This window comes from Ceratotherium simum, chromosome 24 (assembly GCF_057802395.1).
Source record: "Ceratotherium simum simum isolate JZ-2026a chromosome 24, ASM5780239v1, whole genome shotgun sequence".
Classification (NCBI taxonomy): Eukaryota; Metazoa; Chordata; class Mammalia; order Perissodactyla; family Rhinocerotidae; genus Ceratotherium; species Ceratotherium simum.
The window spans coordinates 27,693,683-27,708,708 of record NC_141923.1 but is presented as its reverse complement, the minus strand read 5'-3'; the positions used below and the strand labels follow the sequence as shown (position 1 = coordinate 27,708,708).

The 15,026-nt window shown below is 36.9% G+C and overlaps 1 protein-coding gene across 16 annotated transcripts in view; it reads left to right on the top strand.

Moving 5' to 3' along the window:
• Nucleotides 1-15,026, top strand: part of TTLL5 (tubulin tyrosine ligase like 5) — a 300,941-nt gene that overhangs the window by 180,832 nt on the left and 105,083 nt on the right. The gene's annotated exons all lie outside the window — the stretch shown is intronic.

Sequence of the window (15,026 nt, the reverse complement as noted above, 5' to 3'; positions counted from 1 at the left end):
CAGTACTCACTGTGGCTATAAAATGGGACTAGGGGTGACTTTTTTCCTCCTCCTTCACACTTTTCAGTACTTACACATTTTCATGATCAGCATGTATTGATTTTTAAATTGATGTTTATATTGTCTAAAGTGCCCTACAAGTTGCTGTTAATTCTGAAATATTTCTCCCTCGTTTTGAAATGATAAAATTCTATTCTCTATTGGTAAAGACAGAAACAAAAGGGAGGGAAGGGGAAAAGGGAGTGCCCAGCTCATGCCAGATCTTGTTGTATGATTTATCCTATTTACTCCTGAAAACATGGGTGTTGTTACCTTCAAGTACAGATAATGAAATAGCTTTAGAGATGTTAACATTTGCGTTCAACTCTCTCTGATGTAAAAGCTCATGCTCTTTTCACCACTTTAACTTCTCTGCTTCTAGGGAGAGGAAAATCAGTACCTACCTTTTCACAGTGGCATCCCAGGCTAGTCTAGACCTATTTATCAATGATGATGATGTGCAAAGGAGAGGTGGAAATATTTCTGAAAATAAACTGTCACTGGTGGCATATAAGAAACAATCTTTCTGTGCACAAAAGGGAAGAAAACTTGAGTAGCTGGAGCAATATAGTTCAGCATTACAAATATCTTTACCACAGTCTATGAATCTGTACTGTTTTTCACTTTCCCTAGACACCAATGTCATGCTTTGTCTGTGGGCAGAAAACATCGATAGACTGAAGAAGCTCACTATAAGTATATGGCTTGTATTTACAATTTGGATTAAATTTCTACTTGCTTTGTATGCTAGCTGTTCTGGAATAAACTTAATTTCTTTCACAGATTTGAACCAGCAGGTCAGGCAGATTAGATGGCTGCTTTTAACGGTGGGTAATTCCATACAAGGGAACTTTTATGACTCTAAGGGATAGCAATTGTGGATTTTTGGGTCCTCTTGGTTTCTTACAATGGCCTGATCATATGGGTGCTTGTCAACACTTCTTATAAACGTGATTTGTCATTTCAGCTATGGTTTAACAAACATATTGTTCAACAGCTATAGTATTTTAGAAGAGAACCATCACTTCTTGGCCTTTTGGCTAAGATAAGTGTAGAGGGAACCATGATATCATGAAAAGGATATAAAGAAGAAGAAGAAGAGATAATGAAAGGTGTTCCTTTTAGCCTTCAGCCGTTTATGGACTCAGTATGTGGGGAATCTGGCCATAGACAGACACAGAGATGAATCATACATTTCTTCATCAGCAAATGTAATGTCTGGATTTAGAGCTCTAGAGGTAAAGAATTTTGTTTGATTCATCCCTAAAATACGTGTTCTGTATTCCTATTTTTATCATATTCATACCAAAGCTGATTAGCTTCTCTATACCAAGAGGACACAGTTTACCGTATTCCGAGAGGAATATGGACACCCTGTTGATTTGTGAGAAATTCGGGTTACCTCCCATTAAATCTCAAAAATAAGATCATATATAAGAAATAATAGTAGTTGGTAGTAACACAGGGCTTACCATAAGCCAGGCCCTAAATGCTTTCTGTACCTTAACTCATTTAATAGCTAACTTTTACTATGTGCCAGCAACTGTTCTCAAAGCTTTACATGTATTAACATGTAAATACATGCATGCTATGTATTTGCATGATTGAGTGGTCATGGCCACTCTGTGAGATAAGTACTGTTTCATCCTCATTTTACAGATAAAGAGACGAAGCACAGACAAATGAGTGCCTTGCCCAAAATGACATATTGGTGACTGGCAGTCAGGATTCAAAACCAAGCAAATGGTAGCAGAATCCATGCTCTTAACCTGTCTGCCAGTGATTCTCCGTGTTGTACATCAGAATCACCTGTTAAAGGGCTTGTTAAAACCCATATCGCTGGGTCCAGTCCCAGTGTTCTGATTCCAATAGGTCTGGGGTGAGGCTCAGTTATTTTAACAAGTTACTGAGTGCTGTTGGTCCAGGGACCACACTTTGAGAACCGCTGTGCTACGCTATGCTGCCTCTCCTGGGGCTGGTTATGAGTTAGTATTCAGTGCAAGCAGCTGAGGACCGGGATAATGAGTTTCAATGGTCTGATCCTTTGAGAGGCAGGTGCCTGCATTTCACGCCAGCTGTAACCTTGAACTAAGCCCCTCTAGTAAATCTCGAGGCCAGCAAATTTGAGTTGATTCGTCTTGACATAACAAGCATGTGCCATTGTAGCCATGCCGTGGACTTGATGAATAAGAGGCAAATTCCTAGTATGTTGAAGAGTTGTTTCCGTAGATTGTATGTTGAAGGTAGCTTAGGAATGAGCTCCTAGAAGCAATACACACACATGCACGCACGCGTGCACGCGCACACACACACTGCAGTAAGAAGGCTTAACCATTAGTATACGTTTTACTTTCCCTCCTTCAGTCCTATGACTTTTAAAAACAATCTCTTTTTTATGATTTCCCCTATTTTATAAAAACATCTTTATTTATAAAACACAAGTGGAGAAGGAAAAAAAGAAGGAAAGAAAGAAAGGTGGAGTTTTGGGAGTTGTCTCCAGTTTCCCATGGCCAGTTGAGAAGGGGGCAGAGACAGGTTACTGAAGCCAGAAAAGCCGTAGACTTGGCTGTTGGGAGTTGCCTGCTGTTTTGCTTCCTGGGGAAAAGAGGAGAAACGAAAGGAGCCTTACTGATGCGATGAGGCAGGAATTCTAAATTCGTGACACTTTGCAAGCTGTTTCTGTGCACTAAGTTTGAACCCAGCTACAATTCAGTGTAGAAGTTCTTGGAAACTGGCCTGTCAGCTGCCCTAGACAATCTGCACATTAACTTTCACTTTGAAAACTTTTCCTGGCTTGTCTTTGTGGGGTGTGGAAGCTAGGTGATGGTGGTCCAGTTTTACAAGGGCCAGCTGTGCTCGTGTGTACCTGCATTATTGTCACAAAGGCATCAGACTTTTCCCTTTATTTGATAAAAATCCTCCTGAGCTGGACTCAGTCTTCATTGTTGAATGAACTGGTGTCAGGGAGTTCTCTTGGCTTTCTTAAAGGTCACTCGTTGCTCACTTCTTTTTTAGTTCACAGCTACATTTTTCAGGCTTCATGTGGTATACTGATTACGCCAAAGTAAAGAGCTGGATCAAAGACATTTCTTGTTAATAAGGCTAAGGATCAATCTGTCTTTTCAGATCCAGACTGCTAATAGATAAAGGACCAAGGAGTCTCCATCTGCATAACTGGCTGACTCCCAGAAACCTAAGTTGCCTTCTAGAACCATGCTGTGAACTTAACCTTTTGAAAGGTTTGGTTTTATATCTAGCTTTGTGTTCCATAAAACTTGCCCCCAGAGTCTCCGCCAGATGTACTAAGAAATCCAACTTTGTCCTTATTTCCTCCTCCTGGGGATCATTCCATCAATCATGGAGTGGTACGAGCGTGGAGACGGCAGAAGTCTGGTTCACATTCTGTATCTGTTGTCAAGTCCAGCTGGCTGGGCTCTCACTGTACTTTTTAAAGGACAGGCATATCAGCTCTTGGCTTTTTGACATGATACTTCAGTGTTCTTCCCAAATTTATGTCATTGACACAGTGTTTAATAAAATCAAAGTAAAGTTACCTAAAATATCCGAGCAACATCTTTCAGCCATCACTACCGCTTCCTTTTCCTTTTCTATATATCTTTGCTTATTGAGTGAATGATCGGAAACCTCCCCTCTCAATTGCTTGTAATTCTGTATTTCAAAGTATATATCTTATTTGGATCCTGCTCATGTTCTTAATCTCTTTTGATACTTGCATCATTTTTTTTACTTCTATTGATTTTGAGCCACCTTATTTTAATTTGTTGTCCTACTTCCACTTGCCGCTTTTTTATTAAGATGTATAGTAAACTAAAGGTGATAGATTTATTTTTTTGAATGCCAGTTGATATACAGTCTCTTCCATATTTAGATTCTTAATTTTCAGGGCACGTTTTTATCCTATCCAAACCCTTTATTCCTCAAGGAAAATGAAACTCACAAGAGTCAAGCTATTGAATCAATCTTTTTTCTCTACTTAATTATTGAATTACTATGTCCAAAGAGGAGCAGTTCTTATGATTACTAATTTGTGATTTATGGTTCTAGTCCTTGTGATTGTGATTCACTGTATGATTTAATGTGCAAAGAAGGAGCTCATACACTGGGAAAGGAAGGGAAGAGATAGAAATAAATTAGATGCTGAATATATAAACTGGTAATTGAGATGTCAGTTTCAAGCCAAAATCTAACAGATTAGCAAACCAATGATTTGGCAGCCCTTAGAGAAGGAAAAGGGAATTACTTAAGCCCAGCATTGATTCATGAAAAAAATAAGTCATACTAGACTAACCTCATTTCCCTTCATGGTAGAATTACTTTAGCAAGAGAAAATCAGGGGACTAAAAAAGAATTACTATAACTGGGTTTCAGCAAGGCATAATGAAATCTTGTGAGCACGAAAGAGAAATGTGAACAAGATAATGCTATCATTAGAAATATTTGGTGAATAAATAGGCAACTGAACACACGTGATGAATCAGCCCCAAATAATGGGGCTCTGTCATTGGCTCACTAGTTCACCATTTTTATCAATGAATTCATTTGTCCATTCATGAATATTTAGGTGCCTACTGTATGCTAGGCACTTATATATCTAGAAGACATACTAATCCTATTTTCAGATGACTTGAAGGTAGGGTAGGATACTGAATACCTTGGATGACAGTCAGGATTCACAGTGATTTAAACAGGCTAGAATGATGAGCTTGATTCATGGAATTTAATAAGGAAAAACATAAAGTTCTTCACATGGTTTCAGAAATTCAAATGTGAAGAAGGCTTAAGGGTTTAGGTTGACTTTAAGTGTGATAGAAGTTAACAGTGGAAGAACTGCCAAAAACCAACACTACCATGTGGGAAAATTTTCACAACATGTTGCCAAATGAAAAAAGCAGACTATAAAGCAGATAGTACAGGATCGCTCTGTTTGTGTGAGGGAAATACACATAGAGGAAGTATATACATCAAACTGTCAACAAAATATTTATTGTAGCCATCTTTGGTTGTTGGATGATAGATGACTTGTGTTTTGCGTTTCTATCTTTTTTATGTTTCTCAGGTACATGGCGTTGAGAATATATTGCTTTTGCTCCTTAGAAAAATTACTTTTGTTTCATTTTGAAAAAGGGAAAGGGGATGTAGTCACTGCTGATAACTTAGGCTTTTATTAACAGAATTGGGGGTGGGGAGGAGCATTGTGATACCCTCTCTCATTCATCAGTGCTCACATCCACTGCCCAAATAGCTGCCCCTCCCTGGTAATCAGCATTATCACCCCCTCTTCCCCACAGGGGCCAGCACCCTGCCTATGGTTAGAGCATTCTCTAGCTGGTCTGCCTTGGAGCAGCAGGCCTCCATCATGAGGAAGCCTCCTCAGGAGGGGGCTGCCATGCAGCAGCTATCTCTGGTGGGGGAGACTGGCAAGGGGACTTGGCTCTCCTGCTCACACACGCTGAGTGACTCTTGAGTCCTTTTTCATATCCACTAGGTTGGCTCCCCTATTTATCACCCAAGTTACCCCACATGGACATAATACTTGGAAAGGGGATTATAAATGCTATTTTGCTTCTCTTCTCTCTGAGAAGTAATAGAATTGCTTACACCTGTTCCTTAACACCCTTATTGTTTGTTTTTGCAAAGGTTTGGATTCACTTTCCATGGAAAGAATATTAATAATAGCAGTTCACATTTATTGAGCATTTATTATGTGTGCCAGACATTGTGCTAAATGTTTTACATGGATTATCACATTTAATTCTTGGATAAACGCTGTGAGAGGTGGGATTGATTTTTATTCCCATTTCACAGCTGAGGAAACCAAGGCACAGAGAGGTTAAGTATGTTGCTTTCAGTGGTAGAGACAGGATTAGCAGTCTTGTTCTAGAGCCCAGCTCCTGGTCACTAAGCTGTGCTGCTTCCTATTCTGAGGGTCACCCAGTTCAGAACCTGTGGTGGGGATCCAGGGGCACAGGGCCTCTGCTCCTCCTCCAGAATTCTCTCATTAACCCAGCTCTTGCATCGCTTTTGATTCCTTTCCAGCATCCAAAACCTTTTATTTCTTTTTGCCTTCTTTCTTGGATTATTTCTTTAATCCTTTCCCAAGAGCCTTTCATCCTCTCAAATAAACAAAATATTTAAAGGTTTTTAAGCCCTTTCACCCTGTTCTCAAGCAAGGAAGATCAACTTGCATTTATAATTTCATATAGTTCTGTGCTTTTGACCTAGCGTGTAGGTCGTCAAAAGTTCACGTTGTTTTTCCAGATAATTTCTGAGCTTCTCTGTACCTCTAATACTACTTCTATTGTACTTCAACTCTTCCTGCAAGAGAAACATCTCAATATTAACTCCATAGATTGAAAACAGAAAAAGTGAAAGTGTGTAGTCTTATCTCAAGGAGCAAACTCAAAGGTAAAAAAATAAATTTTACTCTTTAGCACCTACATTTTTAGAGATCGTTTTAAAGTCATATCCCAACATCAAAATTTTCTTAAGAGTCAAGGCACCTGTCACCATGAGCGTAAAACCTCTTGGCAGGTCCATCTAACTCATTCCACTTAAATAATTTTAGCCACAAATTTCATTTGGCTAGTTCTCACTGTTCCCAGTCAGCAGTTACCAATAGCAAGCCTTAAGACTTGTTAGGAGATGGTTTCAGTATTATTTATTAAGTTGATATCTAAATACAATTTGACTTTTATTTTTTCACTAATAAAAGAAGTTCTCAATCATTCCTTTGATGCCTTTTATAAGCCGACTTTTTTTTTCTTGGAACCTACGTTATGTAATTTTAATGCTCAAGTTAATTATCACTGACCTCTTGACTCTCTTCTAACTACATATGACTTCTAATTTCATAATATATCTTCAGGCTCAGTTTTTCAGGGCCAACATTTCTTTTTGCCTTTCATCCAGAGTCCTCAGTTACCGTCATTCTTGTCACTCTGCTTGTATTCCCCTTACTTCTTCAGACGTTCATGCCAGCTGATTTGATCTTCAGGGGCTAATGTGATTTTGCACACTGTCATTTTCCTGTGGCCCAGCTCCCCTTGACTCTGCCCAACACTGTTTCTCCTAGGCTTTAACCCTCTGAGAATGCGACCTATTCGAAGGCCCTGCCATCCCTGACTTTCCTCCGCCTCCTCATCTTCCCTGTGGACTCACCTGAAAAAGCACACTTCCCTCAGATGTTAAGCTCCTGGAGGGCAGGAGCTTGTGCTTTTTTTCTTGGTGGTCCCTAAGCACCTCGGAACAGTGTCCAATAAGTGAGGATTGAATTCCGCTGAAATGAAATAAGTGCTTAGGCTTCTGTCTTTACATGTGATCCTAGTACTACACAATGCATGAAGAGAAACAATACTTTTATAATTAAAATCAGAAAGTGAAGAATAGAGATCTAACATATAACCAGAACAGGAAATATTAGTAATTAGGTTTTTAATAAAAGATAAAGGAAAATGCTGTAACTTTCTGTTTGCCTGTTTGTCTTTTTATATATCTACCTCCATTCCGTGAACCCCAGGACTGTCTGTATTTTCTCTGATGTTTGTTGTCACCTTTAAAATGTAGACTTCAAATTCAGTACTCATAGGTTCAGACTCGAAGCAAACTCTATTTTTTTGTGTGCTCATGTTACAAGAAATAGAGAACTGCATTCATGAACTCTCCATTCACTCTTATCCTTCGCATCCTCCCTGGCTCAAATTCATGATCCCATGATGATATAATGAATATATACTAAAAAAATTATCTGAGACTTATCTTCCACGTCATCATTTTTTATTGAGGTATAATTGACTTATAACATTATGTTAATTTCACGTGTACAACATAAGTATTAGATATTTGTGTATATTGCAAAATGATCTTTCTTAAGTTGAGGTAAAATTTACACAAAATAAAAGGCACATATCTTAAGTGTTCAAATCAATGAGTTTTGACAATTTTGTATATCCATGTAACCACCACTCAACACAAGATATAGAACATTTCCATCACACTTCAAAATTCCCTTGTGTCTCTTCCCAGTCAATACTGCACCTTCCCCCAATAATCACTCTTTTAACTTCTTTCACCATAAATTTTCTTTTATTGTGGTAAAAATACACATATCATGAAATTTACTGTCTTAACCTTTTATTAAGTGTAGAGTTCAGTGGTATTAAATACATTCACACTGTTGTGCAGCCATTACCCACCATTCCTCGGCATAACTGTTTTCATCTTGTAGAACTGAAACTCTGTACCCATTAAACAATAACTCCCAATTACCCACTCCCTTAGCCCCTGGCAACCACCATTCTACTTTCTATGATTTTGACTAAGTACCTCATGTAAGTGGGATCATACAGTATTTGTCTTTTTTGACTGGTTTATTTTACTTAACATAATGTCCTCAAGGTCCATCCATGTCGTAGCATGTGTCAGCGTTTCCTTCCTTTTTAAGGCTGGATAATATTCCATTATATGTGTATACCACATTTTGTTTATCCGTTCATCTATCAGTGGACACTTGGGTTGCGTTTACATTCTGGCTATTGTGAATAATGTTGCTGTGAACATGGGTGTACAAATATAGTTTTGCCTATTCTTGGACTTCATATAAATTTTATTTATTTATTTATTTTTCCCCAAAGCCCCAGTAGATAGTTGTATGTCGTAGTTGCACATCCTTCTAGTTGCTGTACGTGGGACGCGGCCTCAGCATGGCCGGAGAAGCGGTGCGTCGGTGCGCGCCCCGGATCCAAACCCCGGCCACCAGCAGCAGAGCGCGCGCACTTAACCGCTAAGCCACGGGGCCGGCCCTTGGACTTCATATAAATGGAATCATACAATATTCTTCTGTGTCTGGCTTCTTTCATTCAACACAGTGTTTTTGAGATGCATATATGTTGTTGCTTATATCAGTAATTTAGTCCTTTTTATTGTTTGGTATTCCATAATAAGAATATTTACACAATTTATTTATTCATTTTCCTATTGATGGACATTAGGATTGGTTCCAATTTTTTACTATTATGATACAAATTCAATGAACATTCTTATACAACTTTTTTTTGTAGCCATATGTTTTCATTTCTTTGGGGTAAATATTTAGGAGTAGAATTGTCAAGTCATATAAATATATGCTTAGATTTATAAGAAACTGACAAATAGTTTTCAGAAACTGTTGTATCATTTTATACCCCTATCTGCAATGTATGTGAATTATAGTTGCTCCACATGTTCACCAGCATTTGGTTTTGTTATCTTTTTAATTTTAGTCATTTTCTTAGGTGTAAAATGATATTTTCCTTTTTCTGATGACTACTGATGTTGAGAACTTTTCATGTGCTTATTGACCATTCATATATTTTCTTTTGTAAAGTATCTATTCAAATATTTTATACATTTTTAAATTGGGTGGTCATGATAGGAGTTCTTTATATATTATCAATAGGGATCTTTGTCACATATATGTATTGCAAGTATTTTTCTCCAGGGCATGGCTTGCCTATTCATTTTCTTAGTGGTGTCTTTTTTTGTGTGTGTGAGGAAGACTAGCCCTGAGCTAAGATCCATTGCCAATCCTCCTCTTTTTGCTGAGGAAAATTGGCCCTGGGCTAACATCCGTGCTGATCTTCCTCTACTTTATATGGGACGCCACTGGAGCATGGCTTGACGAGCGGTATGTTGGTCCACGCCCAGGATCCGAACCTGCAAACCCCGGGCCGCCGAAGCAAATTGCTTGAACTTAACTGCTACACCACCAGGCCAGCCCCTTAGTGGTATCTTTTGATGAGCAGAAATGTTTAATTTTAGTAAAGTTTTATTTATCAAACTTTTTCATTTATGATCAGAGCTTTTTGTGTCCTAAGAAATCTTTGCCTATGACAGTGTTACAAAGGCATTCTTATATTTTCTTCTAGTGGCTTTATGGTACTAGCTTTTAGGTTTAGAGGTCTGTGATCCAACTCAAATTTATTTTTGTGTATGGAGTGAAGTAGAGGTTGAGGTTCATTTTTTCCATATGGATATCCAGTTGTTCCAGCACTGTTTGTTAAAAAAAACTTTCTTTTCCCTGTTAAATTCACCTTGGTCAACATCAATTGACCGTACATTTATAGGTCTATTTCTGGACTCTTTATTCTGTTTCACCTGTTTGTTTACTATTATGCCTATGCTGCACTGTCTTGATTGTGGTAGTTTTATAGTAGCCTTGAAATCAGGTAACATAAGTCTCCCTTTTCAAAATTGTTTTGACTATTCTAGATTCTTTGATTTTTTTAGTATAAATTTTAAAATCAACTTGTCAGTTTCTTCAACAACAGCAACAAAGCCTGCGGGGTTTTGATTGTGATTGCCTTGAATCTGTAGATCACTTGGGGGTGGTCCAGTTCTGGCTGAGTAAGTTTTTATCTGATCAACCCACTGGATAAAATACAACTACCTAAAGGTACTGGAGGGTAAACCAATGCTGGCAGATACTGGAGAATAACCAACATTTGGAAGAAGGGAACTGCAAGGGGTGACTTTTGTATTTGTTTTTATTTATTGCCTTTTAACCTGAGGGCAGACCACAGTTTGCACCACATGGAACAGTTAGAACTTAAATAGAAATCCAAAGCCTACTGGCTTGACAAACCAGAGGATGGTGTTCAGGACAACCACATGTGCTGGAGAGTAAGTGGAGAACCCTGGAAATGAGGCAACCAGAAAGAGGGAGCCTAAATTCTATGTATAAATGTTGCCCAAATCTCTGCTGACCCCTTGACAATGTATATGTGGGGCATACTCCAAACTGCACAACTAAAGCTAAAAGAACTGAACGTAGATCTGAGCCACAGCCCGTTGAGGGAAGAAAGAATTGCCGTTTGAGTTCAGCCAAGTTAATTGCCTGCTTAAAACACACACACACACACACACACACACACAGAGTCTTTGGAGCAAAATAATACAATCCAGTATCTACAAAATTTCATAATGTCTGGGATAAAATATGAAATTATTCAACATATGAAAAAACAAGAAAACATGACCCATCCTTAGAATAAAAGATAATCAATGGAGGCCAATCCTAAGAAGGCTCAGATGATGGAATTAACATACAAAGATTTTAAAGTGGCTATTATATCTATGAACAATAAATATTTTTATAAAGGAAAATATGCTTTATAAGTATTTTATAAAGGAAACTATGCTTTAATGAAAAAAAGAAATCTCAAGACAGATTTCCAGATGGAAATTGTAGAACTGAAAGACAATATCTGAAATATAGAATAAACATCTTAACGATATTGAGACTTCTGGTAAGTCAACTGGGTATATCTCTGTATTTATTTAGGTTTTGTTTAATATTTCTCATTAATTTTTATAAATTCAATGTAGAGATCTTACACATTTTCCTTTATGTTTATTCCTAGATATTTGGTGTGTTTTTATGATATTGTAAATTGTATTACCTTTTAAAATTTCATTTTCCAATTGTGTATTACTTGCATATAAAAATATGATTGCATTTTGTTTATGGACTTCAATTCTTGCAAACTTGCCAAATTTCTTTATTAATTCTACCAATGTTTTTATAAAATTCATAGGGTTTTCTATGTAAACAATCATGTCTGTGAATAATAGCAGTTTTTTTTTTCTTGTCTTATGACGCTGGCTAGGTCGCCCATTACTGATTTTGAATAGAAGTGGTGAGAGCAATCATCCTTCCTTTATTCCTGATCTTAGAGGAAAAGAGTCCAGTGTTTTACCAATAAGTATGATGTTAGCCGTAGATTTTTTGTCAATGTCCTTTATTAAGTTGAAGAACTTTCTTTCTGTTCCTAGTTTACTGAGAGTTTCTGTCATGAATGTATGTTGAATTTTGGCCAATGCATTTTCACATCTAATAATATTCTCATATGATTTTTCTTCTTTATTCTCTTAATGTGGTGAATTACATGATGGATATTTATTCTTAAACCATTCCTATGGTAAATACCACTTGGTCATGATATATTATCCTACATTTTTATAGGAGATAGGTTTTTTATATAGGAGATAGATATTAATTGCTAATATTTTGTTAAATCTTTTTATGTATATGTTCATAAGGCATATTGGTGTGTAATTTTTTTGTAATGTCTTTTGTATCAGGGATATGTTAACATCATAAAATTAGTTGGGAAGTTTTCCATTCTCTTTTCTGAAAGATTTTGTGAAAGATTGGAATTATTTCATCTTTAAATGTTTAATAGAATTCATTGAAACCATCTGGGCTTAAAATTTTCTTTATAAGAAGGTTTTTGATTACAAGTTAAATTTCTTTAGTAGGTATATATATAATATATACGTTTATTTAGATTTTCTTATTATGTCACTTTTAATAAGTTGTATTTCCCAAGATTTCTTCATTTCACCTAAGTTGTTGAATATTTGGCATAGAGTTGTTCATAATATCTTCCTATACTTTTGATATCTATAGACTGTGTGATGTTCCCCTCCTTCATTCCTGATATTAATAACTGTATCTTCTTTGTTTTCCGTGTGATCAGCTTGCTTGAAATTTATCAGCTTTTAAAATCTTTTCAAATAACCACCTCTGCTTTTGTTGATATTCTCTATTTGCTCATTTTCTATTTCATTCTGTTAAAAGATAAACTGAAGTACATTACAGTTTTGAAGAGTTCATTTGAGCAAACATTGATTTTAATTCATCAGTGCCAAATGGAAAGTGGTTAGGAACGCTCCACCAGCAGGAGCTAAGGGAAAGGCATTTTTCAATGGAGCAGACTCCTAAGCAAAGAAGGAAATTATTTGATTGGCTATAGCGTAAGCGGTTGCTTTTTTGGAAAAGCCTAGTTAGGGCTGTTTGTGATTGGTTGTTCTTAAGTTTCATTTTCTCAGATTTGTGTGCATTGACTCGGGCTTAGGTTTCGGTTTGCTTACATAGTCTGCCAAGGCGTTAGAGCTGCCTAAGTCTAATGGCCTCCTTGTTTAATTACTTTATTGATTACTGCTCTTATTTTAATTTTTATTCTTCTACTTTGTGTTTAACTTGTTCTTATTTTTCTAGCTTCTTAAGATAGAAGCTTAGATCATTGATTTTACACATTTCTTCTTTTCTAATATAGATGTTTAATACTATAAATTTCTAAGTACTCTTTTAACTGCGTCCCAAATTTTGTTTGGTTATGTTTTCATTACCATTCAGTTTGATATATTTTCCAATTTCTCTTGTGATTTCTTCTTTCACCCATAGGTTATTTAGAAGTATGTTGTTTGATTTCCAAATATTTTGGAATTTTCTTGATATCTTATTGTTATGAATTTTTGATTTAATACCATTCTGGTCAGAATATACTGTGTGATTATGATCCTTTGATTTTTATTGAGCCTTGTTTTATGGCCCAGCATTTGGACTATCTTGGTGTATGTTCTGTGTGCACTTGAAAGGAATGTGTATTCTGAAGTTATTGGGTGTAGTTTTCCATAGTTGTCAAATAGATTGAGTTGATTGAGAGTGTTGTTTAAATGTTTAACTCTAGTTTGGCAGTTTTGGGGTTTTTTTCCTTTCAGCACTTTAAAGTCATCCATCTATTGTTTTTTGGCCTGCATTATCTAACAATAAGTCAATTAATCATTTGCATTGTTGTTCCCTTGTATGTGATGTTCCCACCAGCACTCCACCACCTTGGCTGTTTTTAATGTTTTTTCTTTATTTTTAGTTTTCAGCAGTTTGACTGTGATGTGCCTGGTACAGATTTATCCTGCTTGGGATTTGCTGAGCTACTTAGGTTTGTAGGTTCATGTCTTCTATCAACTTTGGAAATTCTCAGCCTTTATCTCTTAAATATTTCTTCTGCCCTATTCTTTCTCCTCTCCTTCTGAGATTTCAGTTTTATATGTGTTATATACTCTCCTCTGTTGTTTCCAGTTTGCTCTTAAGCATTTTGAATGATTTCTTCATTTTTGATTTTATATTTTTCATTTCTAGAATTCTTGTTTGGTTCTTTTTTTATAGATTTAATTTCTCTGTTGGAATTCCCCATCTGTTTATATGTGTTGCCCACCTTTTACCACTAGACCCTTTTACATATTTATCATAGTTATTTTAAAGTCTATGTCTGGTAAGTCCAACATCTGTGCCGTCTCTCAATGTCCTTCTATTGACTGTTTTCTCTCATGGGTCATATTTTCTTGCTTCTATGTGTGTTTTATAATTATTAATTGTATGCTAGAGATTTTATGTAGAACCAAAGACTTAGGTAAATAGTGTTTACCCCCCACCCCCAAAAAAAGACATGCTCATCCTTTTCTCAGGCTGCTAATGCATGGGAGGGGGCAGGGAGAGAGGCATTGAGACAAGCTAATTGATAAGTAAGCTGGTTCTGGACTTTGTTGCAGCTTTAGTTAGATTCAGTTCATCCCTGGCTTCAGGTGTTTTGAGGGCAGGGTGGGACCACCAGTAAGATTCTAAAGACCTTTTTATGCTTTACGATCATGTGGCCAGCTTTCTGAACCGTGGGACACCTCTGCTGTTTATCCTGGATGTCTTTTTGGGTAGCTGAGGAGTCCTTTTCTTTCCAATCTTGCTCTCTTTGTCCCTGTCCCCAGGGTGTGGTAGCCTGTATTACAATAGGTCTGTGGTTCTCAAAGTGCTATTCATGGACCTGGGGGCCAAGGGGGATCCTTAAGACCCTTTGAGGAAGCCAATACAGTTAAAATGTTTTTCATAGTATTACTAAGACATTTTTGCCTTTTTCACTATGTTGACATTTGCACTAATGGTGCAAAAACAATGGTGGTTTTATAAAACTCCTCATGCCTTAGCACAAATCAAGGCCGTGCCACCAAACTGTAGTAGTAATCATTGTATTCTTTACCACCAGAGCATTTGTAGTTACAAGAGAAATGCCATTGCTACTTATGAATATCCTTGATAAGCAGTAATAATTATTAAATCTCAACCCTGCATTACATATTTTTTTAATATCTGACTAAAT